The 16,233-nt window shown below is 39.1% G+C and overlaps 1 protein-coding gene across 1 annotated transcript in view; it reads left to right on the top strand.

Annotated features, from left to right (window-relative positions):
* Positions 1-16,233, top strand: part of Map3k15 (mitogen-activated protein kinase kinase kinase 15) — a 128,680-nt gene that overhangs the window by 46,035 nt on the left and 66,412 nt on the right. The window lies entirely within an intron of this gene.

Genomic DNA, 16,233 nt, shown 5'->3' with positions numbered 1-16,233 from the left:
TCCTAATAGGGCCAGGTGGGGAGGTACACATTTTTATTCCCTACACTTAGGAGGCAGAGGCAGGCAGATATCTGAGTTCAGGATAGCCTGTTTTAAATAGCAGTTCCAGGCCAGTCAGGACTATATAATGAGACTCTGTTTCAAAAAAACAAAGAAATTCTAATAACTTGGGGAGATATGCAGTTTAATAAATGGTTTGTCCAAAGTGATATAGAAGTATAGCAAAAGGAGAGAATTGTTCTGTTTAGGGATAGAAAAGCTTCTTTGTATTTTCTGGTATAAAGTTTAAAGAATTAGATCATGGATGGGAGATGGTAGGATGTGGAAGAGTGTAAAAGACCATTCCATTTGACTGGAGTGTGAGCATAGAATTCTTTTTGCACAAGGTGCATCCAAGTAATAGCCAGTGCAACCAGAACACAAGATGCAAGTGAAGGCAAGTACAGGGTATAAGGTTATATACAGTATATATAAGTACAGGATATAAGCATAGAGGATGGGATTATATACATGAAAAAGGTATTGCTTGGTGGTGGTGGTACATACCTTTAATCCCAGCACTCTAGTCACAGGCACACTTTCATTCTAGGCAGAGGTAGGTGAATTTCTCTGAGTTCAAGTCCAGCCTGGTCTACAGAGCTTGTTCCAGGTCAGCCAGGGCTACACAAAGAAATCTGTCTCAGAAAAAAAGGAAGAAAGAAAAAGGTATTGATGGTATCTTTTATGCTGTGGAGGACTACTGAAGCAGTAAGATTGATGATGTACAATAGATAAAGGTGCTGTCTTAGCTAGGCTTTCTATCGTTGCAATGAAACGCCATGACCAAAAAGCAGGTTGGGGAGGAAAGCATTTGTTGGCTTACACTTCCTTATCACTGTTAATCATGGAAGGAAGTCAGGGCAAGAACTCAAACAGGGCAGGAACCTGGAGGCAGAAGCTGATTCAGAGGCCATGGAGGGGTGCTGCTTATCTTGCTCCTCATGGCTTACTCAGCCTGCTTTCTTATAGAACCTAGGACTACCAGCCCAGGGATGGCACCATCCACAATGGGCTGGCTCACTCCCATAAATCACTCATTAGGAAAATGCCCTGGGTTCAATACTGTACAATGAAGAGAAAGATGAGCTATGTGGTCAGTGGTAAAATTTCCTTCTCAAATCCCTCATGGTATCAGATTTTCAAAAAATTTTTATTCATTTTTACATACCAACCACAGTCCCCCCTCCCACCACTTCCCTCATGCCCCCTTATTCGCCATCCACTCCTCCAAAAGGGTAAGGCCTCCCATGTGGAGTCAACAGAGCCTGGTACATTCAGTTGAGGCAGGACCAAGCCCCTCACCACTGCATCAAGGCTGAGCAAAGCATCCCACCATAGGGAATGGGCTTCAAAAAGCCAGCTCATGCACCAGGAACAGATCTTGGTCCCACTGCCAGGGGCCCCTCAAACAGACCATGCTACAAAACTGTCTCTCACATGCAGAGGGCCTAGTTCAGTCCTATGTAGGCTCCACAGCTGTTGGTCTAGGGTTTGTGAGTTGCCACAAGAAGATGGCAGCTGATTTGGTTTTAATGAAAGACCTTATTAATAGTTCTCCTATGCCAAAATCTTTCACCTGTTACACTGCCATCAAATTTTTAGAAGTCTTTGAGAATTTTAAGAAAACATTCTGATTTTCTTTTTCTATATAAGTTTGAATAGATACCAACCCACTTTATCCATATGTAATGAACTCTGTATCTTGTTCCCTATGTCCATGTGTGTGTTGTATATCTGCTATATAAGATATATTCTAATTTAATCTCTTATAACTATATGTTGTAAATTTAATGTACATTCAGTATTTGTTATGCGCAATGCCTCACCCTAGTACCTAGAGCATGATTTAGCATATGGAGGTTGAATAAATACCAGTTAATGTGAAAAAAAAATGCCCTACAGGCTTGCCTACAGCCTGATCTTCTGGAGGCATTTTCTCAATTGAGGATTCTTCCTCTTTAATGACTAGCTTGTATCAAGTTGACTAAAATCTAGCCAGTATAGATAGTGTTGGGTTTTTTTCCCTATGAGTGTGTATGTGTGCATGTGTGTGCATGTGGGTGCATGCATGCATGTGTGTGTGTAACTTAGAAAGTATTGCTTAGAGACTACAAGCCTCAAAAGTAGGGAAATTAGCTAAAATGATGTAGCAAAGAGCCTGCAAATCCAATGATTTAAGTAAGATTTAAATTTTCCTCTTGATAGATAGCAGGATAGATTTGAGTGAACCAGGCTGTTAGCACAGTAGCACTGCTCTAGAAATTGCTTTTAAACTGAGCACCCAACTGTTTTATAGGTTTTTGTTATCCCCTAGACCAGTGGTTCTCAACCTGTGGGTCGTAACCCTTTGAGGGGTTGAATGACTTTCATAGGGGTTGTATATCAGCTATCCTGCATATCAGATATTTACGTTATGATTCATAACAGTAGCAAAATTACAGTTATAAAGTAGCAACAGAAATAACATTGAGAGTCATCATGACATGAGGAACTATATTAGGTCACAGCATTAAAAAGGTTGAGAACCACTGCCCTAGCATGTTGGCATCATCTGCATAGTTGAAGCTTGTTCACTGCCACTCTTACACTTGCAACCGATGGTACAGGGTTAGAGACCAGATGGAAGTGTGAGGCAAGTGATTTCCTCCCTCCCCCTTATTCTTTCAGGAGTTTGTACATTGTACTTTGATTATATTTATCCCCCTTTCCCAACTACCCCCAGATACATCCCTTACCTCCCCACTCAAATTTGTATCCCCACTTTTTAAAACCCATCAAGTCCAATTTGTGATGCCTGTATATTCCTGGTTGTGCAGTCAGCCTACTGGGGGCTACACTTTTAAAGACAACTGACTCTCCCTCTCCCTACATTAACAGTTGCTAACAGCTCCTTGAGTAGGGGTGAGACTCCGTGCCCATCTCACCTCTTCATGCTGAGATTTTGTCTGACTTGCACTGGCACAGGTCTTGTGTATATTGTCACAACCATTGTGAGTTCATATGTGGAATTGCACTGATATGTCTAGAAAACACTCTTTCCTGCAGTCATTCATGACTTCTGGCTCATACATTCTTTCTGTCCCTCTTCTGCAGTGATCCTGGGACCTCTGGAGGAGGATGGTTCAGTATATATGTTCCATTTAGGGCTAAGTATTCCACAATCTTTATTCTTTGTACCTTGATCAGTTGTGGGTGTTTGTTAATCACCATCCACTACAAATAGAAGTTTCTCTGATGATGGTTGAGAGATATAGTAATCTGTGGTTATGTTGCTAGGAATCTGTTTAATATCATATTCATCTAGTAGCATAATAGTAGATTACACTCTAGGGCTACAGGTTTTGGGCCTGATAATGGTCCCAAGTATGAGTTTCATCTTCTGGACTAGGGCTTAAATCCAGTCAGAAAGTGGTTGTTACTGCCATGATATTCATGACACTATTGCACCACTGGGATGTCTTTCTGGATCAGGTGTGTGTGTGTGTGTGTGTGTGTGTGTGTGTGTGTGTGTGTGTGTGTGTACATATACATATATGTGTGCATGTATACTTACTCAATAAAGAAGAAGTTGAAATGGAGTCACTCTACTAGATACCATAGGCTAACAAATAAAAAGCGCTTTGCTAGGAATGGTTTGCTTCTTTTGGAGTTGTTGGTCAGTAAGGTTCCATAGAACCCCAACATTACAGGTGATTGCCCGTGCTATTGGTTACCCTACAGATCTTGATGGCAAGACCCTGTTCTGATGATACCACATACTTGATTCATAGAACATGAGGAAATCAAGCTGTTATTCATATGGAAGCCCCATCCTTGCAGGATAGCTTTCCTAGTGTGGAAAGGTGCTGTGCATGCTACCAGAGGAGAAAAGTAAATGAGGGATTTTCTTTAATGTGGTATCTTAGTTAGGGTTGCTATTGCTGTGCTGAAACACCATGACTAAAAACAACTTTGGGAGGAAAGGGTTCATTTGGCTTACTGTTTATCATTGATGGAAGTCAGGACAGGAACTCAAACAGGGCAAGAACCTGGAGGCAGAAGCTGATGCAGAGGCTATGGAGGAGTGCTGCTTACTGGCTTGCTCCTCATGGTTTGCTCAACCTGCTTTCTTATAAAACACAGGACCACCAATCCAGGGAGGATATCACCCATAATAGGCTGGGCCCTCCCCCATCAATCACTAATTAAGAAATGCCCTATGGTCCTGCTTACAGCCTGACCTGAAGGCATTTTCTCAGTAGAGGTTCTGTCTTCTCAGATGACTCTAGCTTGTGTCAAGTTGACATAAATTTAGTCAGTACAAGTGAGTTGATACTTCTTATATTCTGTTGATGTAAATTTAGTTGACTCTATATTGCTGCAAGTGAAGTTGGAAAATGTAGTGTACTGGCTGGTTTTGTATGTCAATTTGACAGAAGCTAGAATCATCTGAGATGGGGGAAACTCAATTAAGAAAATCCTTCCATGAGATCCAGCTGTAAGGCAATTTCTTAATTGGTGATTGATGAGGGAGGGCCCAGCCCATGGTGGGTAATACTATCTCTGAACTGGGGGTCCTGGGTTCTATAAGAAAGCAGGCTGAGCAAGCCATGGAAGCAAGCAGCATCCCTCCGTGGCCTCTGCATCAGGTCCTGCATCCAGGATTCTGCCCTGTTTGAGTTCCTGTCCTGATTTCCTTCAGTGATGAACAGCAATGTGGAAATGTAAGTCAAATAAATCCTTTCCTCTCCAACCTGCTTTTTGACCATGGTGTTTCATTGCAGCAATAGAAACCCTAACTAAGACATGTAGTTTCTAGCTAAGTGGCCATATAAACATGACTACTGTGAATTTGCAGGATAAATAGTTTCAAATTCAACCTCTCAAAATATCAGGTGTCTAAATGTCTTAATTCTAATATCTCTTTTCTTCCATTGATAATATATAGAAAAAAGTAATTTTTTTTTTTTTTTTGGTTTTTCGAGACAGGGTTTCTCTGTGTAGCTTTGCGCCTTTCCTGGAGCTCACTTGGTAGCCCAGGCTGGCCTCGAACTCACAGAGATCCGCCTGGCTCTGCCTCCCGAGTGCTGGGATTAAAGGTGTGCGCCACCACCGCCTGGCAAAAGTAAATATTTTAAGAATCACACTGAGATACATTCTTTTCTGCCTCCAGTAAGCTGTTACTTACATAATTATGTCAGATCAATACAGAATAGTATTCTGGAAATGTATGCAACTTGGTTTGATAGCTAGGGGCCTGTAGCATGGCCTCATAAGTCTTCCAATGAATGACATCTTCAAATAAGGAATACATAAAGTAAGTGTTCCAAATGAGCTGAGAATTACTCAGATCATCGGGTTTCCCAGTTTCAGAGGCTGTACTTTTCAGCAGCTCTATTAAGCTTCAAATTGTTGACTGACCACTGACAGCATCATTAAGATAACAACAAAACAGGAGCCCATATTTTCCCAGAATCTTGTAACCCATGTAAAGTCATGTCTCTTAAATCAAGATAAAATATTACAAGCAGTAAAAAAGGGTAGATTTTTAAATATATAATTTGATGAGTTTGAGAAATGAATATACCCATCTAAACAGTACCCCTACCAAAATAAAGAACTATCACCCTAGAAGTTTCTTGTTCAGCTTTGTCTACAACCTCTACCTTTCCATAGGCAACCAATGTTGCAACTGCTATGTCCATATATTAGTTTTCCTTGTCCTTAAAATTCACATAAATAGAATCGTACAACATACTCTCTTCTGTGTTTGGCTTCAGGATTTCAACAGCATGTTGATGATATTCATATATGCTGCTGCGTGTATTAATAGTTAGTTTTTTGTTGCTGTAGAATATTCCATTGTATAGATATTCCATGATTTATTCATTTTACTGATGATAGTCATTTAGGATGCTCCAGGTTTGGAATGCTAAAATAAATGCCTTTGTAATCATTTCTTGTACATGTTTTTATATAGAAATATACATACACTTATGTTGGACATATATTATGTGTGTTTGTAGATACCAGCAAATAATGATGGAATTTTGATTCATCAAGGGGAGGAGGCATCATAATCTCTCTGAAAATGTGTGTTCTCCTTCATGTTCTTCACCCCAAACCCCAGTGGCTTTTAAATTCAACACTCCAAACTAGGGGGAGCATCTTAGGAATGAAGGCCAGCCTTCATTAAACCTGAGAAAACAAAATCTAATAATTCTGTTCCCTCAATGTAGTGAGCTTCAATTTTAGTAACACTTGTCTCCATGTGATTGATTGTTGACTTAAAAGAATTAAATATGTCATCACTTGTGAAATTCTTGAGGAAATTCCTGGTGCACTATAAGTACTATAAAAATTAACTTGTTAAATAAGAACTGGGAGCCATGTAAGTTGCTTGTTGCTATTTTTTTTAACTAGACAGAATAGAGTGTACCCATTGTCAAATGGTGGATAAAATAATGATTACTGTTCTCTCAAAGGACTGAAGGAATAAAACAGGGTTTGAAGTAGAAACTTGACATCTAAAAGTGGATATGACAGTGTGATATGATTCAGAGACAAATGTATTTCCAATCTGGAGGGAGAATAGTTGGTATTGCACACAAACCACCAACATCCCTTTTGCTTTCTGGTCTCAAATCTCCTGTCAGATACTGACTCTGTTGAGCCCCAGCAAGGGTCCTTGGTACTGAGAACCTTATTTCTCACGCAGTAAGAGTTTTCAATTGCTTCAGCTGTATGTGTAGTCTTGAAGTTCATGTTTCTATTTTAACTTGTCCAGCTGTCAACATAGTTGTAGGATCTGGCTTTGTATACAGTTTTAAGGAAGTTAGCAGTACTACCTTATATGTATAAGGGAAAATAGTGGTGGTGGGGGGGAAGGAGTATTCCTGCATTTCAGTTGACCTTTAGCTTTTATGAAGTGAACCAAAACATGACCATAAATTAGTTACTAAAGGTTGGCAGGCATGAATGATGTTTGACCCTCAGATGGCAAGGGCTCCCTGTCAGTGGGAAAGCTAGTTTGAGCCAGTCAGCATTTCCTGGTATCTTCCACTTCACTGCATTCAGAAGCCCATTCAAAGCTACTTGAAGTTTCCACTGAGCAGTTAAACTGCTGGCCTCTCATGGTGTAGAATCCTTTATGAGCAATTTTGTATTTGCTATTGCTTTTATAGACAAGACTTTACTATGTACACTATTGCAGGCATAATTTTCTAACCAAGGATCTAGCCAGTGGGCTGAAAGATGACTATGCTTGACAGTGTTTTCGTTTTTGTTTTCTATCGCTATTATGTTAACTGAGAGAAACAACTTGAAGAAAATACATTGTTTAGCTCTCGGCTTCAGAAGTTTTAGACCATAATACTTAACTTCATCACTTCTGGGTCTGTGGTGAGGCAGTGTATGGTGGGGATCACATAAAAGAGCAGGGAAACTCACTTCATGGCTGACAGGAGGAAAAGGGAAAGAGGGAGACAAGAAATATATTTCCAGAGCATGCCTCCAATGACTCACTTACTCCAAGTTTTCACTCCCTCCTAATGATGATATCATATTATGAATCTATAAACAGATTGACTAGATCAGAGCCCTCAGGATCTAGTCATTTCCCAAAGATTCATCAGCTGGCAACTAAGCCCTTAATATATGGCCCCAATGGGGATATTTCATATCTAAACTATAACATTCTACCTCTGCCCCCCTAAAAGCTCATGTCTGTTTTATAATACAAAATGCATTCAATTTATTTCCAAGAGTTCCTATAATCTTAACAGTTCTGGCAGTGTTAAAAAGTTCAAGCCCAAAATCTCTTTGAAGCCTAAAGGTAAACTATTAGTTGTGAACCTCTGTAAAATGTAGAAAGCATGCTGTTTACATTCCACATTCAAAGGCACAGAAAAATTCCAGTCCCAAAAGGAGAAATGTAGCCAAAGAAAAGAGGAATGGAACAAAAGAAAGACTAGAACCCAGTAGGACAAACCTTAAATCCTGTAGATCCATGTCTAGCATCCATGACATGTGGTACCATTATGTGAGCTCTAGGTGGGTTAGGGTTGTCCTGTTGCTATGGCCTTGCTGTTTGCAACCTATATGTGGCCTTTTGGGCTGGCCCTGCTCACCCCCTGCAGCTTTCTTTAGATGTTCAGTTTTCTGGTATCCGTAGAAGTTGTATCTGCACAGCTTTACACATTGCCCTTTAGGTGTTGCCTGCAGGGATCTGGATCCTGCCACACATTGCCTATCCCCCTCCCCAGGCTTTCTTTTGAATTCTGGGTAAAGCCTCATGACCTCATAACTCTTGTTTTCTGTATCTTTGTAAAAATCGTATCTTATAGGCAACATCCAGGCCTGTTGCCAGCTTAAGCAGTATCTGTGCCCCCTTGGACTATAGCTTCAGTGGCCTATAAGTGCTTGGATGAGTGAACATGGAGAAACACTTTCCAAATGGCCTTATGCCAGCAGAGAGCCCTAGAGCTCTTTTTTCAAAGAAAAATCTTTCAAGTTAGTTAATCTTTATACCCTTGAGCCTGCAATGACCAGGTCTTGGTCATTCCTGAAGATATTCAAGGTATCTTTCCTATTGTCCTGATGCAAAATAGTTGGTTTCTTTTAAAGGCCCAGATTTCTTCAGCAGCCATGTTTCCCTGCCCCCAACACTAGCTGTTGCTTTTCTGCTCAAGTTGCAAATATCCAAATCTTTCTGCTTCCAATTCTCATTGTAAAGTTGGCTAAAAGCAGGCAATGAGATAGATGCCACAATCCAAATGACTGCTTCCCTTGAACTTTCCTCTGCCAAATTTAGTAGTTTACCACCTTTTTTTAAATTAATTCTATTTTGTGTATATGAGTGTTTTCCCTGCATGTATGTCTGTGTACCACTTGCATGCCTTGTACCTGTGGAGGCCAGAAGAAGCACAGATACCCTGGAATTGGAGTCACAGAGGTTGTGAGTCGCCATGTGGGTGCTGGTAAATTAAACCCGTCTTTTGGAAAAACAGCACATACTCTTAACCACTGAGCCATCTCTCTAGCCCAATCTATCACCTTTAAATTGATCCTACTATAAAATCTCAAGACACTGTAGACAGGTTATATTTCATGATACTATAACATGAATATCCTCTACTGTAATTTCTAAAAGAGTTCTTGTTCCCACCTGAAATATCATAAGCACAATCTTTTTTCACATTTTTTATGAAGAATTTTTTTTCATTCATTTTACACACCAAAGATCCCCCTCTTCCCTCCTCCTGCCTCCCCAGCCTCCCCTCCCAACCCATCCCCCTCCCACAAGAAGGTAAGGCCTCTCATGTGGAGGCACATTCAGTAGAGGCAAGTCCAAGCCCTTCCCCCTGCCTCAAGGCTGCACAAGGTGTCCCATCATAGTGGGCTCCACAAAGTCTACTCATGCACCAGAGATGGATTCTGATCCTACCGCCAGGAGGCCTCCCAAGCAGATCAAGCTACACAACTGTCTCACCATGCAAAGGGCCTAGTCCAGTCCCATGTAGGCTCCACAGCCATTATTGATCCAACTTTCATGAGTTCCCTCTAGATTGGTTTGGTTGTCCCTGCATGTTTCCCTATCATAATCCTGATGCACTTGCATAAGCACAATTTTTACTAGTAGTCTGCAGTTTATTAGCCTTCTGGTCTTCTGAGCTCTAGAATCACCCTTCCATGATTCTGTTATTCTGATTGTAACCAAATCAAACTTTGCTTACAGCTTTCTAGCTTATATCTCCAGATGTTTTCAAACTCCTAAGGAAACTAATTCCAAAGGCTTCTGAACCACATTATTAGGTAAACCTATAGTTCCTCCCTACTCCTTGGCACCATAAATCTGTATTTGTCAATGTTCTCTACAGGAGAAGAGCCAATAGGTTATGTATGTGTATATGTATGTATATATGTGTTAAGTACATTATACATTGTATATAATTATAAAGGATAATTTAATACATTGGCTTATACATTTGAAAGCTATATAGTCTAACAGTGGCCATCTGTACTATAATGGAAAGTCCGAGAACCTGGCAGTTTCTCAGCCCAAGAAGCTAGAAGTCTCAGCAGAATAAGAGAAACTAATGATTCATTCCCAGTCCAAGGCTACAGGTATGGAAAGCTCTTGTAGTGTTGCTGATGTGAGTCTACATTGAAAGGCTGAAGAACCTGGGGTCTAATGACCACAGGCAGTTGAGGCAGCAGCAGTAGACATGCTTGTTTGGGAAAAAGCAGAGCTTGCATATGGTGACTCTTTTTCCCCCTTTTCTCTCTGGGTCCACATTCAGGCCAGATCTTTCCACTTTGATTACTGTCCCTGGAAATGGAGAGATGTGATCATTGATTACATTAACTTAATCTGGCATACATCAGAGGGACACTAATCTTACTCAGAACCTGTAGAAGCCATCTCAGCTTCTGGGCTCCCCAGCCAGGTCATTGTTTAAGTGAAAGGCCATTTTGTCTTGGAGAGTTGTGTGGGCTTGTCATCTCTGGAGTAGCCATCAGCCTCCTTTTCTCTCTTCTGTTCATATTCACTATTCAGTGTAACCATCTCCTGTCTATGGTTCTATAAATAGCCATTCTGTATTACATGTTTGTCATAAGTAGAAAAATGCTATCTTCCAATTGTTATAGTACATTGTCTTCAGGTACCTAAAAGCAAAGATATTTGTTACTGCTTTCCTACAAATGATGAGAACCATAATCACTGCCAACTTAGAATTATATAATTACAACTTTTTATTTTATAGAGGATAAAGAAAAAAGTAAAGTTCCAAAATTTAACAGCTGGTCAGTTTGATGTGGACCTATAACTATATTTTTAGCATAACGTGATATGTAATACTAGTTTTTAAAGCTAATGTAATAGTATCATGGCATCATTAATTACACTAATCTCAAAAGGCTTTAATTTATATTTTTGTGCCTGCAGGACTACCAAAACAAGCCATGGGATTCCATTTAAAATTGCTGGGCAATCTCTTTATATTTCTTGGGTTGGCATATATAATTGAGAGTATTAGATGGTAGCTGAATGTTGATACTGTTTTCATAATAGTTACTTTTGTTAAGAAACAAATGTTTCTTATTGTCATAAAAGCATGTAATCTAAAATTTACTCTTAAGGAATTTTAAGCTTGTGGCTCAGTAGTATTAAATACATTCTACTGTTATAAAGCAGATCTCTAGGCCTCTCCCAAGCCTGCATTTGTGTATTTATTGTTCAACTCTACTTTCCTCCTCCTGAGCATCAAATAATTATGAGTTTTTCTATGAATTGGACTACCTTTAGCATGCTATGTAAGTGTAGTCTTCTGTTTCTACCTCATTTGACTTCACGTAATCAAGTTCCATACCCATTGTGCTATGTACCAAAACTCCCTTCTTTTTAAAGCTTGAGTAAGATTTCATTGAAAGGATAGACCACATATTGTCTATCCATTCATCCTTTGATGGATTTTTTTTCCTTTGATAGATTTTTAGATTAACTTTACCTCTTGGCTATTGTGACTCCTGCTGCTATGAACAAAAATCCAGCTGCGTTAGTATCCTGAGAAAATAAATTACTTTGTTTCCTTCTGAACAACAGCCTTTCCGATAATGCATGTTGTTTTTCCAAACTATTTTCCCTTTCTGTCTGCTCACATTGCTTCTCACTGGCCACCTTGATCCTACCATATCGTCCTGTTTTATTTCCTTTTTGGTTACCTCCTGCTTGTTCTTTATTTACTGACTCATTTTTATATCAACAGAAGTCTGTATGTTAAAGAGAAGCGAACTAATGAGGAATGAATGAAGGTAGAAGGTGATTTTTAAAAAATCATCTGTGTGCATTACATACCCACACACATTTGAATTTACACAAATAAGCAAACGCATTCTCTTCAAAGTAATTGTACTGCAATAATCTGCATTTGACAGTGTTGCCTTCATTCAGAATATTAGTTTACCAGAGAGGAAGTATTGTTTTTGTTTTGCCTCTGGAATTGTCTAAAAGCCAACTTAGAAGAAACACAGAAAATTAATATAATTTTAGTGTATTTTACAAACAGACAAATCTGAGTTTGAATTACAGCACCAATACTTAAGTCTTATGATCAGTGACAAAGCATTTTTTTTCCTTGTCAAGTTAAGATTCTTTGGCTACATAGTTAGTAGGTCAGCTTGAGCTATATGAGACCCCATCTCAAAGATAGATAGATAGATAGATAGATAGATAGATAGATAGATAGATAGATAGATAGATAATAAATACATACATACAGTTTTAAAAGATGAATTTAGAAGATATCTCTTACTTGAAATGTTTGGGACTAGAGTGTTTTTCTTGTTTTTAGGGTTCCCTCCCCAGATTTTAGAATAGTTACAGACCTTACCAGTTGAATACTCTCATCAAAAATATGACATTTGGGGCTGGAGAGATGACCCAGCAGTCAAAAGCTCTGACTGAGCTGTTTGTTCAGAGAACCTTGGTGTGATTCCCAGCACCCACATGACTCAGAACATTCTCTAGTCCCAGAGGATCTGATGCCCTTTTCTTCCATCCTTGGACACTGTATGCAGAAGGTGTACAAACAAATTCAAGCAAAACACCCATACATATAAAAATTAGTTTTTTAAAAAATCTGAATATCCAAATATGATACTCTTAAAATTTTTGGATTTTAGATTAGGGATACTCAACCTGAATTACTTGGAATAGTAATGGCATGAAGCTTATCTATGGCTATTAATATCACTGTGTAATTTGATCTTTCAGTTTACCAGACTTCAGTGATAACTTCTGATCACTTCCAAGTATCAAAACAATTGACAAAATGCATAGATTACCACCAAAGAAGATACCTACCTTCAGCTTTGGAGAAAATTCATAAGGAGAAGCTTATAGCTGTGTTGTTAGCACAGAATATTGTTGGAGCAAGCATGTGCTCTCTAAGATAACTGTTGTTAATTAGCATACAAAGTAGTGGATTATAGAATTTTCATACTTTGTTTTTGTCATCTTCCCACAGTAGTCCCTCCTCTGCTTTCATGGAAGATGACTATTTTGAATAGGACAAGGTTTATTTAAATGCCAGTATTAGAAGGAAAAAGGAGTAGTAATATGTTTGGTGATTTCATAGTTAATTACAATATGTGTTTCAGCCTTGGTGTGATTGACATTTGGGCTCAATAATTCTCTGTAATTGGAGCTGTCCATAGTCTTTACCTACTAGGTACCAAGAACTTACTGCCTCCAGATGTAGCAATTTAAAATGTCTCCAGACATTGACAAGTGGCCCATGGGAAACAAGAACTTTGCTCGTTGAGTGCACTGCTCTATAGGGAGGCTTTTCAGGATGTGCAAAGAACACCTACTTTGACATTTGAATTGCAATACCTTGACAAGGTAAATTCAGTTTGCTCATCTGTAAATTGGATTGATGATGCCAATTTACATCGGCGTTATGTAGTGAGCATTAAATGAGGTAGCCATATGCAGGTATCCTGTACAGCCATAGCATCTGGAAAGCAGTTCATTAAAGTTCAGTCCTGCCTTCATTTATCCCACATTTATACTTCTTAGGTCAAATTGAGAGTTAACTTAGTAGCATACAAAATTACTGTATTATCAACACAGTAAGTGCCATGTGATTTAGTGGATTAGCATGTAGGAATTAAGGGTTGTTCAAAGTAGACAAGAACTATTTGTAAACTATTTGTAGATCTCTAGGACAAGGCAGTTCAGTTCAGGCACCCTCTCCACTATTGCTAGTAGTCCAGGCTGGGGTCATTCTTAGGAATTCTTGGCAACTAACCTAGCACTGGCTTGCTTTCTATCCCCATGATATCTCTCTCTTTCATTGCTTTTCCCCTCCATCCCTCCAGCTCAACCATCCAATCCCCTTATGTTCTCATCCCCCTATCCCCTAACCTCCATTGCCCACCCCTCCTCCCCAGTTTACTGATGGAGATCTCATCTATTTCCCCTTCCTGGGGCGGTCCATGTGTCCCTCTTTGGGTCTTCCCTATTAGTTAGCTTCTGTGGAGTTGTGGGTTGTTGCCTGATTACCCTTTGTTTTTATATCTAGTATCCACTTATGAGTGGATGACTTTACTTCTTCTTGTTCTAGAACTTTCAGGTGTGCTGTTAAGTCACTAGTGTGAGATTTCTCCAACTTCTTTATGTGGGCATTTAGTGCTATGAATTTTCCTCTTAGCACTGCTTTCATAGTGTCCCATAAGTTGGGGTATGTAGTACATTCATTTTCATTGAACTCCAGGAAGTCTTTAATTTCTTTATTTCTTCCTTGACCCATTGATGTTTCAGTTGAGCATTATTCAGTTTCCATGAGATTGTACACTTTCTGTAATTTTTGTTGTTGGTGAAATCTAACTTTAAGCCATGGTGGTCTGATAGAATATAGGAGGTTATTCCAGTTTTTTTTTGTATCTGTTGAGATTTGCTTTGTGACTGGGTATGTGGTCTATTTTAGAGAAAGTTCTATGGGGTGCTGAGAAGTTTGATGTGTGATTTAAGCTTTAGTAATGTTTCTTTTACATATGTGGGTGCCCTTGTATTTAGGGCATAAATGTTCAGAATTGAAACTTCATCTTGGTGTATCTTTCCTATGTAATGTGCTTCTCCATCTCTTTTGATTGATTTTAGTTTGAAGTCTATTTTGCTGGATATCAGGATGGCTACACCTGCTTGCTTCTTAAGACCATTTGATTGGAAAGTCTTTTCCCAGCCTTTTACTCTGAGTTAGTGTCTGTCTTTGAAGTTGAGGTGTGTTTCTTGTATACAGCAGAAAGATGGGGGTCCTGCTTTTGTATCCATTCTGTTAGCCTGTGCCTTTTTATAGGTGAATTAAGTCCATTGATATTAAGAGATAGTAATGACCAGTGATTGTTAATTCCTGTTATTTTTTGGTGTTAGTGTGTATGTATTTCTCTTCTTTGGGATTTACTGCTGTGGGGTTATCTATTTCCTGTGTTTTTGTGGGTATATCTGACTTCCTTAGGTTGGAATTTTTCTTCTAGTGCTTTCTGTAGGATTGGATTTGTGGATAGGGATTGTTTAAATCTGGTTTTGTCTTGGAATGTCTTGTTTACTCCGTTTATGGTGATGGAGAGTTTTGCTGGGTATATTAGTCTAGGCTGTCATCCATGGTGTCTTAGTGTCTGCATTACATCTGTCCAGGACCTTCTGGCTTTCAAAGTCTCTATTGAGAAGTCAGGTGTTATTCTGATGGGTTTGCCTTTATAGGTCACTTGACCTTTTTCCTCTGCTGCTCTTAATATTCTTTATTCTGTATGTTTAGTTGTTTAATTATTATGTAGCGAGGGGACTTTTGGGGGACGTCTAGTCTATCTGGTGTTCTATAAGCTTCTTGTACCTTCATAGATATTTCCTTCTTTAAGTTGGGGAAGTTTTCTTCCATGCTTTTGTTGAATATATTTTCTGTGCCTTTGAGTTGGTATTCTTCTCCTCCTTCTGTCCCTATTATTCTTAGGTTTGGTCTTTTCATGGTGTCCCAGATTTCCTGGACATTTTGTTTTATGACTTTTTTGGCTTTAGCGTTTTCTTTGACTGACGAATCTATCTCCTCTATTGTATCCTCTACACCAGAGATCCTCTCTTCCATCTCTTGTATTCTGTTGGTTATGCTTGCATCTGTAGTTCCTGTTTGTTTACTCAGATTTTCTATTTCCAGCATTCCCTCTGTTTGTGTCATCTTCATTGTCTCTATTTCAATTTTCAGATCTCGAACTGTTTCCTTCACATGTTTAATTGATTTTTTATGGTTTTCTTGGCTTTCTTTAAGGGATTTATTGATTTCTTCCATTTTTTTGTTTGTCTTTTCCTCAATTTCTTTATTGATTTCTTCCAATTTTTTGTCTTTTCCTCAATTTCTTTAAGGAAATTTTTCATTTTTTCTTATTTTTAAGGTCGCTTTCTTCTGCTTCTTCTACATTTTGATGTTCCGGTCTTGCTGTTGGAGGAGGGCTAGGTTCTGGTGATGCCATATTGCTCTTTATGTTGTTGTATGTACTTTTGCATTGACATCTGCCTATCTCTTCCTCTAATAGGTACAAGAGGTACCTATGTCTGAGTGAGTTCCTATTGGTCCACTTTGTATCTGTGTCTCAGGGGACCCATCTGGATCCAGCCTTAGCTCTTGGTCTAATTGAAGCTGGCAGATTCTATATCTCAGG

This window comes from Peromyscus leucopus, chromosome X (genome assembly GCF_004664715.2).
Source record: "Peromyscus leucopus breed LL Stock chromosome X, UCI_PerLeu_2.1, whole genome shotgun sequence".
NCBI lineage: Eukaryota > Metazoa > Chordata > Mammalia > Rodentia > Cricetidae > Peromyscus > Peromyscus leucopus.
Note: the sequence above shows the minus strand (reverse complement) of the source record. Positions and strands in the feature narration are given on the sequence as shown.